Source organism: Cupressus sempervirens, chromosome 10 (genome assembly GCF_028749045.1).
Source record: "Cupressus sempervirens isolate cs-2001-9-10 chromosome 10, ASM2874904v1, whole genome shotgun sequence".
NCBI classification, from domain to species: domain Eukaryota; kingdom Viridiplantae; phylum Streptophyta; class Pinopsida; order Cupressales; family Cupressaceae; genus Cupressus; species Cupressus sempervirens.
Window position 1 is genome coordinate 116696572 of NC_143127.1, and position 12562 is coordinate 116709133.

Below are 12562 nucleotides of genomic sequence, written 5' to 3' on the forward strand. Positions count from 1 at the left end.
AGGCCTTATGGGAAGAAGAGATAAAAAAGATGAATATAGTCATAGCATCTTAAGGTGAAGAAATCACAGATTTAAAGGAAAAATTACTAAGTCAAAAGAAATGGATGGATCATACCCTCAAGTTGGCTAGTCAAGCACTTGCTTGTAGACCACTGCTAAGAGTTTATGCTCTCTATTTAAAAGAATAATTTCTTTGGTTTCAAATACCCTCAAGTTGGTTGGTCAGTCACTTTCTTGTAGACCACTGCTAAGAGCTTATGCTCTCTATTTAAAAGAATAATTTCTTTATGCTCTCTATTGTTAACTCTTAATGATATTAATGCAGAGTTCAAATTGGCACAATAATTTTATGGATTATATCAGACTCTACCATCCTGGCAATAGAATTTTCTTTGTGAATTATATGTTCATAATTTTGTTATCCCTTTAGAGACTCGATGGAATCCGTTGCTCTATATAGGGGATATACATTTAAGAGCCCTCATGTCATAGATGTTTAATAAAATAGGTAGCTAAATAATTATAAGGATGAGAAAATCATAGAGCCCTTGTGTAGCAAGCCAGACGATGTTCTCAGGGATTGGTTCACATTAACATATTGAAAGAAGAATCTAGAAGTAAGGGATAGAATCTTTGCTACAAGAACCAAAGCCTATGTTGATTATGAGAACTTACCCTATTTTTCCTTCTAGAGAGCTATGATTGGTGTTAGAAGTAGATGGGCTAGATTTCCTAAGTCACTTAAAAAGTTAGAACCACATAGTCCCATCAACTTGGAGGCAGCACATCATAGGGTTCCAAAGTATCTAGAGTTAGGGAAGTAGGCCAGACCAAAATTGTGGTGTCCCCTAACCATGTAGCCTCCAATGCTCCTGTAGCCTTTATGTGACATTAATGTTGATAGACTCAACAAGCTGTAGGAAGATCATTGAAGGGAAGTGTGGGAAAGAACAAAAAGATTTTACTATACCTTCAAGAGTAGCAAGAAAGGCAAAACCGAGATTGGAGAGTTCAAGTCATTAACAAGAAAGTGCAATTCTTGAGGACAAGTATTAGTTTAGCACGGGGCAGATGATGAGGCCAAATATTGCCTTTATTTCCTGATAGTTTTAAAACACTTTGTTGATACTCTATTTTATTTTTTTCAAAATATTTGTTGACCTATGTTTACCAAAACTTATGATAAACCTATGGGTAGATAATATGCCATTTTTTGCTAGTATTATATATATTATGTAGTATTTCATATAATTATCAAAATGTGCGTTCTTATATTTGAATTTAATTTGATAAATGATTATTTTAAAACATGTCTCTATATTATAACTAACCTATTAGCAATGAAGCTAAAAGATGATTTGAAGAATTCAAAGATGAGCACCAATAGCATTCAAGGAGAAAAGAATGTTGAGGTGTATCCATGGTGGAGGAAAGTCATAATGGTTCCAAAGGACATGACAATGAGTATGTAGGAGCTATCAAGACTTGTTGTATTCTCTTCATTTATTCCTATGGTGAGCAAATGTTTAGACTTTATTATTCCCATCTTAAGCCATTATCTCTTGTTCTTGCCTTTAGTTGATATTTTCCTTCTTTCTCTCTTGTAGATTTATAGCTAGGTTATTTAATTTTCTATTATGGGAATAAGTGTTAGTCTCCTCTATATAGGAATTAGACCAAGTGTGTTAGTTTAGTTAGAAGGAAGAGTTTATGAGAACAGACTATTAACTTTTACAGTGAGTTGTATTTTTAAAGTTCTCTATTTTATGTAATGAATTTCTAAAATGTAATGAAATAAGTTTTTGGCTTCTATATTGTGTTAGTAGTTTAGCTGAAGCCAGCCATGGGGGCCCACTTGGAAGGTGGATTAGATTAGGTTAGTATAGATTTATTTCCAAGCATTCTTTGTATTGTAAGTAGAAGTTGTAAGTTCCTTCCTATAGTATCGCACTTCGTGAATATTCCTGCAACATATGTGAGAATAGTTATAGTAGATGGACTAAGTTGGAATATTTGTTAGCTTTTCATTTTATTTCTAGTATTCATAGAGTTAATTGTGTTAGTTTCTTGCAGCAATAGTGTAAGTCCATTTCCTTGCATTTTACTTCCCTGCAACATAAGCTTAGTGACTCATTAAGAGACCTAGTGCACATATTGTGCCGACCATTTCATGTATACATCCCTGGGTTGAAAAGATTAAATTGACCTCATAGAGGGAAAAATAGTCCTTAGTTTGAATATATTATTCCTAAGCATGGCCCAGAGCATGACTATGATAAACCTATTGTGAGGCAGACCAATCTTATCTAAGTTTTCCAACAACATGAAAAAAATCTTCCACCCTTTTTGGTTCATCAATTTGGAATCTTCATGAAGGTTGTCTATCAATCACTTGTTTGACCAGATCAGAGAATTAGTTTGAGGGCTCTTAGTGGGCTATCACTTTCCTTTAATTTCCTGGCAAATTTTGAAGAATCACCTCATGTAGCTTGTAATGTCACTACTTGATGAAGCACTATTTTGGTACAAAGATACTTTTCTTTGAAATTTTATCTTTTTTCCATTTCAAATCTTTAGAATCCTTCGGTCTTAACATTGTCCTTTTCCTCTTTTTTTTTCTTTATTCTGTATCCTGACTACACTTAGATTGTGTAGCCAAGACATTAGTGTCATTTCTTGGATTTGATCTTTGATAAAAATTCATTGCATTCCTCTTTTAGAACTTTTAGAAACTCTCATGCCAAACAAATATCTTAGCAACCCTTTGAGAAGAGCCCTCTTGTTTCAACTAGTTGGGGTTTAGATCATCCCTTGTTGTCTTCTACCTCAATTCGACAACACCTAAGACAATTGATTCTTAAGTTTACAAAGTGTTGAGCACTCATATATATTTTTAGACCTCAAAATAATTCTTTAGAAATTTCTCATTTATTGGTAAAGGAAGAAATCCCCCCTATAAGGAATTGAGCCTTAAAGTATTTTCTTTAGGAATTTTCACAAGCGTTGAAACTTGGTATGGCTACTTGGTTTTTATTTTGCCTTATCCTAAAGTAGAACAAGGTAAAAAATCCTAAAGGATTTTATCATGACTCTCTCATCGAACCATCTCTTCATGAAAGCTTGATGTATAGCCATGTGCTCCAATGTAGCTATGTGTTTTTCATCTATCTCTAGAAGATTCATCAATATGATTTGTACTTTGTGGGCATCTTTAGCCTATCCATTCATGAACTTCAAAATAGGAATTCTAAAGTTGAGAAAAAATATTAGCTCATGTCCATAGACAAGTAAATACAAAGAAGTCCCTAAAGAATTCTTGACGCTCACTCAATCCATCCATAAGGCATATTTCAACTACATATGGTAGTCTCTAGGGTTCTCTTTCAACAGTCACTTTATTACTATGATCAAGTTCTTGTTCGTAGATTTTGCTACCCCATTTCCTTGTGAGTAGTAGTTGGAAGAGAATTTGATAATAAATTTATTCTCAAATGCCCATTGAGTCAAAAATATTGATGTGAAAGTAGATCCATTATTTCACACAAGGGTGAATGGCATTCCAAAACTAGTAACAATGTGTTCCTCTAAGAATCTATTACCGCTTTAGTAGTATAATTTCTATAAGTTTCAGCTTCAGTCCATCTTGTGCAATAATCTATGGCCATAAAAATGTAGGTGTGTTTTGTTGATGATGGTGGTTTAATTGGACCAATGAAATCTAGCCCCCATTTTGTGAAAGGATGTATATCATATATAGGTTGTAGCAGCATCACTGGGTATCTTTCTTTGTTAGCACTTGTTTGATAGACATGACAAGAGTGCACATGCTCAAAAGTGTCCTTAAACAATGTGGGCCAAAAATATCCCAACCTTAAAATCATATGAGCTGTCGCTTCTGCCGAACCATGCTCTATACCATACTTGTCATGAAATTATTCCAAGGCTTCCTTTGCTTCTTCATGTTCTAGGAATTTCAAGTAGATCCCTTCATAATTTCTTTTGTACAACTTGTTGTCTTTTAGCATATAAAACTCACACATCATTTTAAGTCCTCTACATTGTGAGCTACTTATCCAACTTGGGCATCAATTCTATAGGAGGTAGTACACAATATCCTGGTATCATACATCCATTACTACAATTTGGCCAATATCAACTTGAGAAACTATCATTCTCTTCTGATCTTCATCATCTATTTCCTTCTCAAAACTCAAATTTATTTTCATTGCCAATCTAGTTATCAGCTATCATCCTTGACAATCCTTGACCTCTGACTAATTTCATAGGTTGGATCTCAAGGTCAAACTCTTGAAGTATTTCCCTCCATTTACCTTGCCTTTCACTAAGTTCATTTTGTATCAACAATGTCTTTACTATTGGGTCAGGTAGGATAGCATACTCCTTACTTCTCAGTATGTAATGGAAAAATTTCTTTACTATTTTAACCAAGGCCAGAGACTATTTGTCAAGGTTGGAATAATTCAACTCAAAATTTGTTAATGGGGAACTCATAAAAGCTATAGGTCTTTCATCTTCCTTGTCCTTCTTTTGGGTCAAGACCCCTACACATGAATGTTCTGAAGCAAAGGAATATATCTTGAAGTGAAGGTTATAATTGAGACTTACCAATACTGGAGCTATGGAAATGGCTATCTTAATATCCTCGAATGATTTCTTAACTTTAGGAACCCATTTTGTTTTATCTCCCTTCTTGAGAAAAATGTTGAGAGGATGCACAATCTCTGCAAATCCACTTATGAATTTTTGAACAAAATTTATCTTCCCAAAGAAAAACTTGAGTTCCTTCCAACTGTTTGGGGGTGATAATTTCAAGATGGCTTCAACTCTATTAGGATCAATGGATATGCTAGCTTTGGAAATGATATGACCTAGGATTTTTCCTTTAGTGACCCCACATGAACACTTCTTGGGATTAAGAGATATGTCACATTTATGACACCTATTGAACACTTGTCTTAGATCAGCAATGTGAGTAGTTCAATCTTTTGAAAAGATACTTAAGTCATCCATATAGATCACTATACATCTATTAATAAATTCCTTAAAATCCTCATCCATGGACCTTTGAAATGTAGCTCCCGTGTTGATATATCTGAATAGCATTATCCTATAGGAAAAGATTCCCCATTTTGTCATGAAGGCAGTCTGTAATCTATCTTCCTCTTCTACCATTACCTGATTGTAACTAGAATATCCATCCAAGAAAGACATCATTTTTTAACCATTCAGAATTTTTAAGACTTCATCCAGCAAGGGAAATCGGTAATTGTCCTTCTGAAAGGCTAAGTTCAAATTGTGAAAATATACACAAAGTTGAATCTATCTAGTCTTCTTTTGTATAGGAACTAGATTAGCCACCCATGTAGAGTGATGCACATGGAAGATAATCTTTGCATCCAACAATTTCTTGACTTCCTTCATTATCAGAGGCTCAAGGATGGGATTGATGGGTCTCTACCTTTGTCAGAAAGGTTTGGCATCTGGTGTGAGGGGTATATCATGCATAATTATCTAAGGATCATGTGTCTTTAGATCTTCATAGCTCTAGGCAATGACATCCTTCTATTTCATGAGTAATTTGAGCATGTCTTCCCTTTCTTACAAACTACACACTTTCCCAATCCACACTATCTTGGGATCATCTTCCATTCCTAAATTTTATGAATCACATTCGTTAGTCCCCTTTTCTTTAGGAATTCTCTTGTTGAGTGTTGACTCATCATGATCAAAGATATGTTCTAATTCAACCATTCCCTTTGGAAAATTGTTAGTTTTTAGATTAAGAATTCCATCTTCATCTTGAATTTTGGTATCCTCAGGTTCATCATATGGGTTTTCTTCTATTTATTTTCCCTTAAAGTGACTACTACACATAATAAACTCTAGTATATGTTGATCATCCTAAAAAACTTGGAAGTTTGCAATATTTTTTGGAATAGATGGAGTAGCAACCAACTCAACTAAAAACCATTTCAACTTTGTTCCTTCAATAGGGTGCAATGTGCTTACTGAAATAGCTTGGGTGTCTGCTACCATGTTTTTCCTTCCTAGAATAGACTTTATGTTCAAAGCTTAGAAGTCATCTAATAGATCCCATATACTTTCCCTATAGGCAATCAGTCTCTCGTTGTTGTAAGAATACAATGATTTTACTTGTTAGATAACCAATTGAGAATCTCCTTTGACAATGAGAGTTGTAACTCCTTTGTCAAGTGCAAAGAGAAGTCCTTGAATTAAGGCTTCATAAACTAAGACATTGTTAGTGCATCTGAATTACAATTGATATGTGGCATAGAAAGATTTACCTTTTGGACCAACTAGCTCAATACCTACACTGGCTCCTGATTTGCACTTGGAACCAACAAAGTGTAGTGTCCAAATTGAGTTTCTCCTAGGTTTTCTAACCTTGTGCTTGTTTTTTCTCAATTTATCTTTTATCTAAGCTTTAAAGGATTGTTTCTTAGGAACCCATTGTAATTTTCTAGGAGGTAGATTTGATGATTCTGTATTTTGAATACTTGATAGAGGAGGTGTGTGTTTTTCTTGTTTGTCTTGAATTTCCCCTATCAGTTCTTTAATCTCTTCCACTTTAGGTAGAGGATGAACCACCACTAAAGTCCATACCTTGTCTTTTATGTACCATCTTCTCCTTTTTAATTTGATCATTCTAAGTGGAGGATAAGACAAACCTCCACCATCTGAAGAGGTATCACTATATGATGAATTTAAATCTTCAGTTTCCCCTTCAATTTCTTTAACTGCATAAAATATGTTTGTAGGACTTTGGTTTTTCATAGGTCCATTTTGTGATTCATCAACTTTCTTTGCTTCAACCATTCATGTCAACACCTTAGCAACTACTTCTTGACATGATGAACATTCAAACTCTAAATGACTAACTTTATGCAATCAAAAAAATCTTGGAAGGAGGAGAATATTGGGATCAACCTCTTCTCCTGGACATTATTGATTAGCCATCATATGGTCTATGAATTGTGTTATGACCTCATCTTTTGGGGCTAAAATCATGGATTCTACACATTAATCACTTGGTTTACTAGTTGATGTTGTATCAAAAACCATCACCTTGTAGGAGCCTAAATCTATTTGTAATAAGGCTACCTCATTAGGGGCATTGTAATCTATAATCATTTTTTTAACTTTGGTTCTACATCTATTTTGATTTGATTGTTTAGACGTTTCCATGGTAACCAAAGTTGAGTGAAATCTATGGAAAACCATCCCCTTAGACACTTTGTCCATTCTCTACTAAGGAGAAATCTGTATGTTTCTATAATATCAACCACATGCATCAATGACATCTTGAATTCAAGGATCAACCATTAACTATATCCACACATCTTTTAATACACCTATGACTTTCACCTCTATTTGGTCAAACTATATCACTATCCAGTTGGTAGGTTGAGGGATAACCCCTAACTTTTGTGCTATGGATAATGGCATGACATTGCACAAAGCTCTTGAATGAATAAGGAAATTGTGAAGATTCTTCCCATATACTCTAATAATGAGAAAAAATGAGGGCACCTCCACCTTGTCTTTAAACATGGTGGGCAATGCCTTTGTAGTGTTAACTTGTTGTGACACTACCTTTTGAGGGGTAGCATTAACATTGTGGGAAGTATTTGTATGGTCTAGGGTCTTCATGAGTGTGTCTCATTGCTGTGAACAATTTTGCAATATGTCAAACATAGACATGTTGGCCTTTTTTCATTTCAATTCTTCCACCACATTGTGTCTTTCGATAGACCAAGTAGGATTTTTCAATATTGTAGGCAGATTCACTTGGTCTTGATTTTTTTTCCTCCAAGTGATAGCTTAACCAGCGCTGGATTTTTACTTGCCCTTGGATTGAGAGGAGTTGGTTGTAGCATTGGAGGAATTCCATCTATCAAAGGTTCCTTTCTAATTCTCAAGTTGTACATATTTTGATTGTCATTGCAAAAGGCAAACATCTCCTCATGCTAAAGGTCAGGCTCTTGGCTGAATGGAAATGAGAGCTCTTCATCAACTAATTTTTCTACCTGTCTTTTGTGTAGGGTCATAGGATTCCAACAACATAGCATTAAATTTAATAAGAATAGAATTATCACTTTTTTTAGAGCTTTGAGCTATCTCTTGATTTTGATTGTAGTACGAACCATCATTGTTGGGTGTATTATGACCATCATCATACTAATTGATATCTACATGTTGAATATTGCTATTATTGTTGTTAGTAGGAATGCTTCCATTATTTGGATGCATGTTCCACTATCAATTCTCTCTCTGAAAGCCATTGTTGTGATCGAGAGGATTGAAATTGTTTCCCCCATTTTTGTTTGCTATATTGTTATTGCTTTCATTGAAGTTCCTATTGTAACTTTGGCCATAATTGTTGTTGCAAGGAGTGGCACTATTTATTTGGAAGTTGTTATTCTATCCTTGTGACAACCTAAGACAAGTCAATTTTTTATTCATTTGTGATATAGTCTTTTTCATCTAATTAAATTTTGAAATGAAGTTATTGTCTGCTTCTATAGGAACAATTGTCTTCTTCTTGAAGAAAGTAGTCTTAGGAGGCTCATACCCTAGATAGGTCACCGTAGGGTTCTATGGAGTGGGCAACCACTGTAGTGGAACTGGGTTCATAGGTATGAATTGACTAGGCATCAGGGGTGCTATGACTGGGTATGTTGGTAGTATTTTGATAGCTTGACCTAGGAGCATCAATCCTCCTCTATTGGGATTTTCTTGCTTGATGAAAGTTATTTCTTTTGTGAAGACCCTTTCCAATGAGTCAATGTCTATTGAAGGAAGCCTTCTTAGAAATATAGTAGTAAAAGGATCCATAGCATTCAGATAAATATAAATGGCTACTTCAACTAGTATAGTGTATGGTGTTTCCAATCTATGATAGGCCATATGAAAGCGATGATTGAAGCATGAAACTATCTCAGTTAGATCTCTTTTAATCAATATGAATTGTTGATGTATCACTACTAGGTTGACAAAGGTTTTAAACTATTCTAGGAACAATTTTTTGAAGGTATCCCAATCTCCAATACATCCAGGTGGCAAATTGACATACTAATTATAGGAAACTTCCCCCAAAGAGTAGGGGAATAAATGAAGGACCACATCCTCATTGGCAATCTACTTTTGGTTGTAAATTTCTTTGAATAATTTAATGTGGTCTTCAACAGTTTGTGTTTCTCCATAAATGAACCTTGGGAAATTCTTTTTGAGATTCTTAGGGAGGTCGTGGAGTGCACCTCTCAAGTTTATTGGTGAGTCTATAGTGTTTGCAAAAAAGGCCATTGGAGGATTTGCTAGACCTAAGGGTGGTTGTTGTGGAGGTGGAACTATTGGAGTATGTGGTGGTCCACCAAGTGGTTGAAGTGGAGGTGGAGTTGAAGAAGATGATGAAATTTCAAATGAAAGTGGTTGAATTTAAGGAATCCGTCTATCACTGCATGGTTTTAAGAAGTGGGTAAGCTCAAGAAACTCGTTAGCCCTTGGTGAAGATCTTAATGATTGCTGAAATGGGGTTTTTGGATAAGAACCCTCCAGTTTGTACCAATTCTAGAAAAAGTGCACCTCTTTAGAAGTCCCCTTTCTCATGAAATCAGGTGCACTATAGAGTTTTTTTGCACCTGTGCACTTGTGTAGTTATGGATTTATTGATCTATGATCTACATAGCTACACACCTTCCAAAAATTCAAGAAATTTTTTGAACTTGTGGAAGAAGTAGAATTTCAGACAAAGTGCAAAATTTTGAAACCTTGGCAAATTTTCCTTCCTTTTTCAAGAACCAAAGGTATGGCTCTCCTTCTAGTGCCACTTATGTTGAGCTATCATCATGCATGATGCTAAATAGTAGGAATTCTTGTGAACTCCTCTCTTGAAAAGCTATTTTTGTAAATTAGCTCCAAGGTTCCAAGTTGATCTCGTGACCTACTAGAATCTGTTCAATTGAAAATAAATCCGATTATTCACAAGGAGGCCTTTACTGGTTCATTTTGATTTTGGATAAGATGAAGAATCTACATGCTAATAACACATAAAAGAACTATGTTTTTGTATTTTTATTTTTTTTATGAATGCAATCTAACAATGTGACTAGATGAATTCCTACTCTAACAAAGGGGTTTAGCAAAGAAAATAACAAAACTTTAAAGAAGATGACATGAGATTAAAAATTCCTAATGGACATAAGCTATGGAGAATGACACATCTATGAGTTAAGCTTTCAAAGAGATCAGTAAATAACTAATGAAAGAAGGACCAATGCTATCCTGATTCCACTAATGCAATCATTAGTGAGAAAATTAGTGAGCATATAATGTTTCACCCTTCATCAAATTGCAAGGCCATGAAAAGTGCACTTATGTGAGACAAAAATTTATGTAGTCATGATTCGATGATTTCTTCTCAAGCTAGATATGCAATGAAATTCGTTAAAACCATAACAAACACCAGAACTAATGAAATGCACAACAACAAAAAAAAGCAATAAACATTTGGCTTAATCATAATCCCATGAACATAAATTCACAAAATTATGACACATTTAGGCAAGAATTACTACTGCAAATATGAGCACCAAAAGCATAATTTTATTGCAAAATAATGGTAGCCCCAATTACATGTTACAATGGAACATTTATAAGAAATCATCTCCTCAATTTGTGTTGAGAGTGAGAGATATCTTCATGCAATAAAATGCTTTTAATTTAATAAAGAAAATAATTATATACAAACTAACAATCTAACTAGTGCTAAACAGGACTCCATCCATTTTTTATTTATTAACTGGATGCATGAGCCTTTACATGTTTAAAAAAAAAAGAATTATGAGAGAAGAAATAATGAGAAAGCTCTGAATTGAAGTGGAAGTGTCTAGAAGTGCTAAAAATGGAAGTTGATCCTTCAATAGGCATTTTTTAGAGTTAAACTACTATCCGAATGTGTTTTTGATGCATGGAAAACTCCATTTTTTAAAATCTAACACTTAACTATCGAGAGAGCTTTAGACTTGCATAGCTGTAGAGCTACACACCTCAAAATGGTCAAAAATTTCAAAATTTTACTGAGTGTCAAAATCAAAATTTTGGCATCTTAGTTTTGGTCCCCTTCATCCCAAAGCTATTTTTGGATGTTTTCCCTTGAATTTCTATATAATCTCAGTGACTTTTTCCACATCCAATAAATCTAAAGCCTAATATTTGTCCTTGACCTTCTCCTTATAATTATCTACCTCAATTTGAGTGTTAGCAAAATCCCCAAGTTTTGTATCCAATTCTAACAAGGCTTCTTCTATCATAAAGGCTTGCCAGATGTCTTCATTACTAGAAGCTTCCTCAAAAATCTTATTAAAAATTTCTACTACTGCCTCTATTGGTAATAACTTCTCACATTTTTCATCTTCAAAAATCCTTAAGCAAACATCATTGTAATGCTTCTCTGCTTCCAAAATTCACCCTCGAGCTTGATCCTTGAGCCTATGAATTTATGCATGTAATTTTTCCATTACTTTATTACTATCAGTGATCTTTTATGTCTAATAATAAATTAAATCTAACTCTTTCATAGTGTATACATCTACCAAAACTCTGTACCTTTACCCCTCTATTGCCTACAATATTTGTAAGTCCTTGCTCCTGGCCCTTACCTCAGCCATAATGCTAAAGTCTTGCTTCAAAATCGCTATCATTTATTCATGTTCTTCTATGTAGCATGCAATAAATTTAGGTTCCCTTGAATAATCAAAATTCCTTTATCCTCAAATTATGATCCTTCCTAATTGAATAACACTTTTCTACTACACAAGGATACCTACTTATCCTTCAAGTTTTCTCTCACTCTTTCCTTCTTAATTTAATCAACATACTTGCATTTACACTAGAAATCTCAACTTGACCTTTCATTTATACCATCTAGATTGCCAAGTCAGCTTAAATTCAAATTGCAATAACCAATAATCATCACCATAGTTAGCTAGAAACAATACTTGAAATAATCAAGCTTCTTATGCCAAAACAACAAAATCCTTCATTGGCTAACCCTACTTGGTAAACACTAGTTCTGAGATGATTTCCTATGTTAACCAAAAAAAGCTTGGCTAACACTCTGAACTTGCAAAAATCCTTTGGAAATCAAGTGAAATCAGTGAACACTAATTCTGTCCAACTTTCCTTCACTAACCATGTGAACTTGGTTAACATTGTTTCCTGCCTAAACTCTTTTTGATGCCTGAGTGAGCTTGGTAGAGACTATCATCATAGAGTAAACTTCAGGAATTCTCAATAGACAAGGGAAATTGTCTTGGTTTCCAAGTGGGCTTAGTAAGTAGTAACTAACAATTGATATGACATTTGTGTAACATTAAAGATAACACACAATTAGACAATTGTATCCAACACAATCTCCCCCTTTGACATGAGTGTCAAAACACTTAACTATAAATTTAAAAAATAATTCTTCTCAAGTATAGTATATTCACAACTCAACATATACAAAACTTCAAAATTTTCA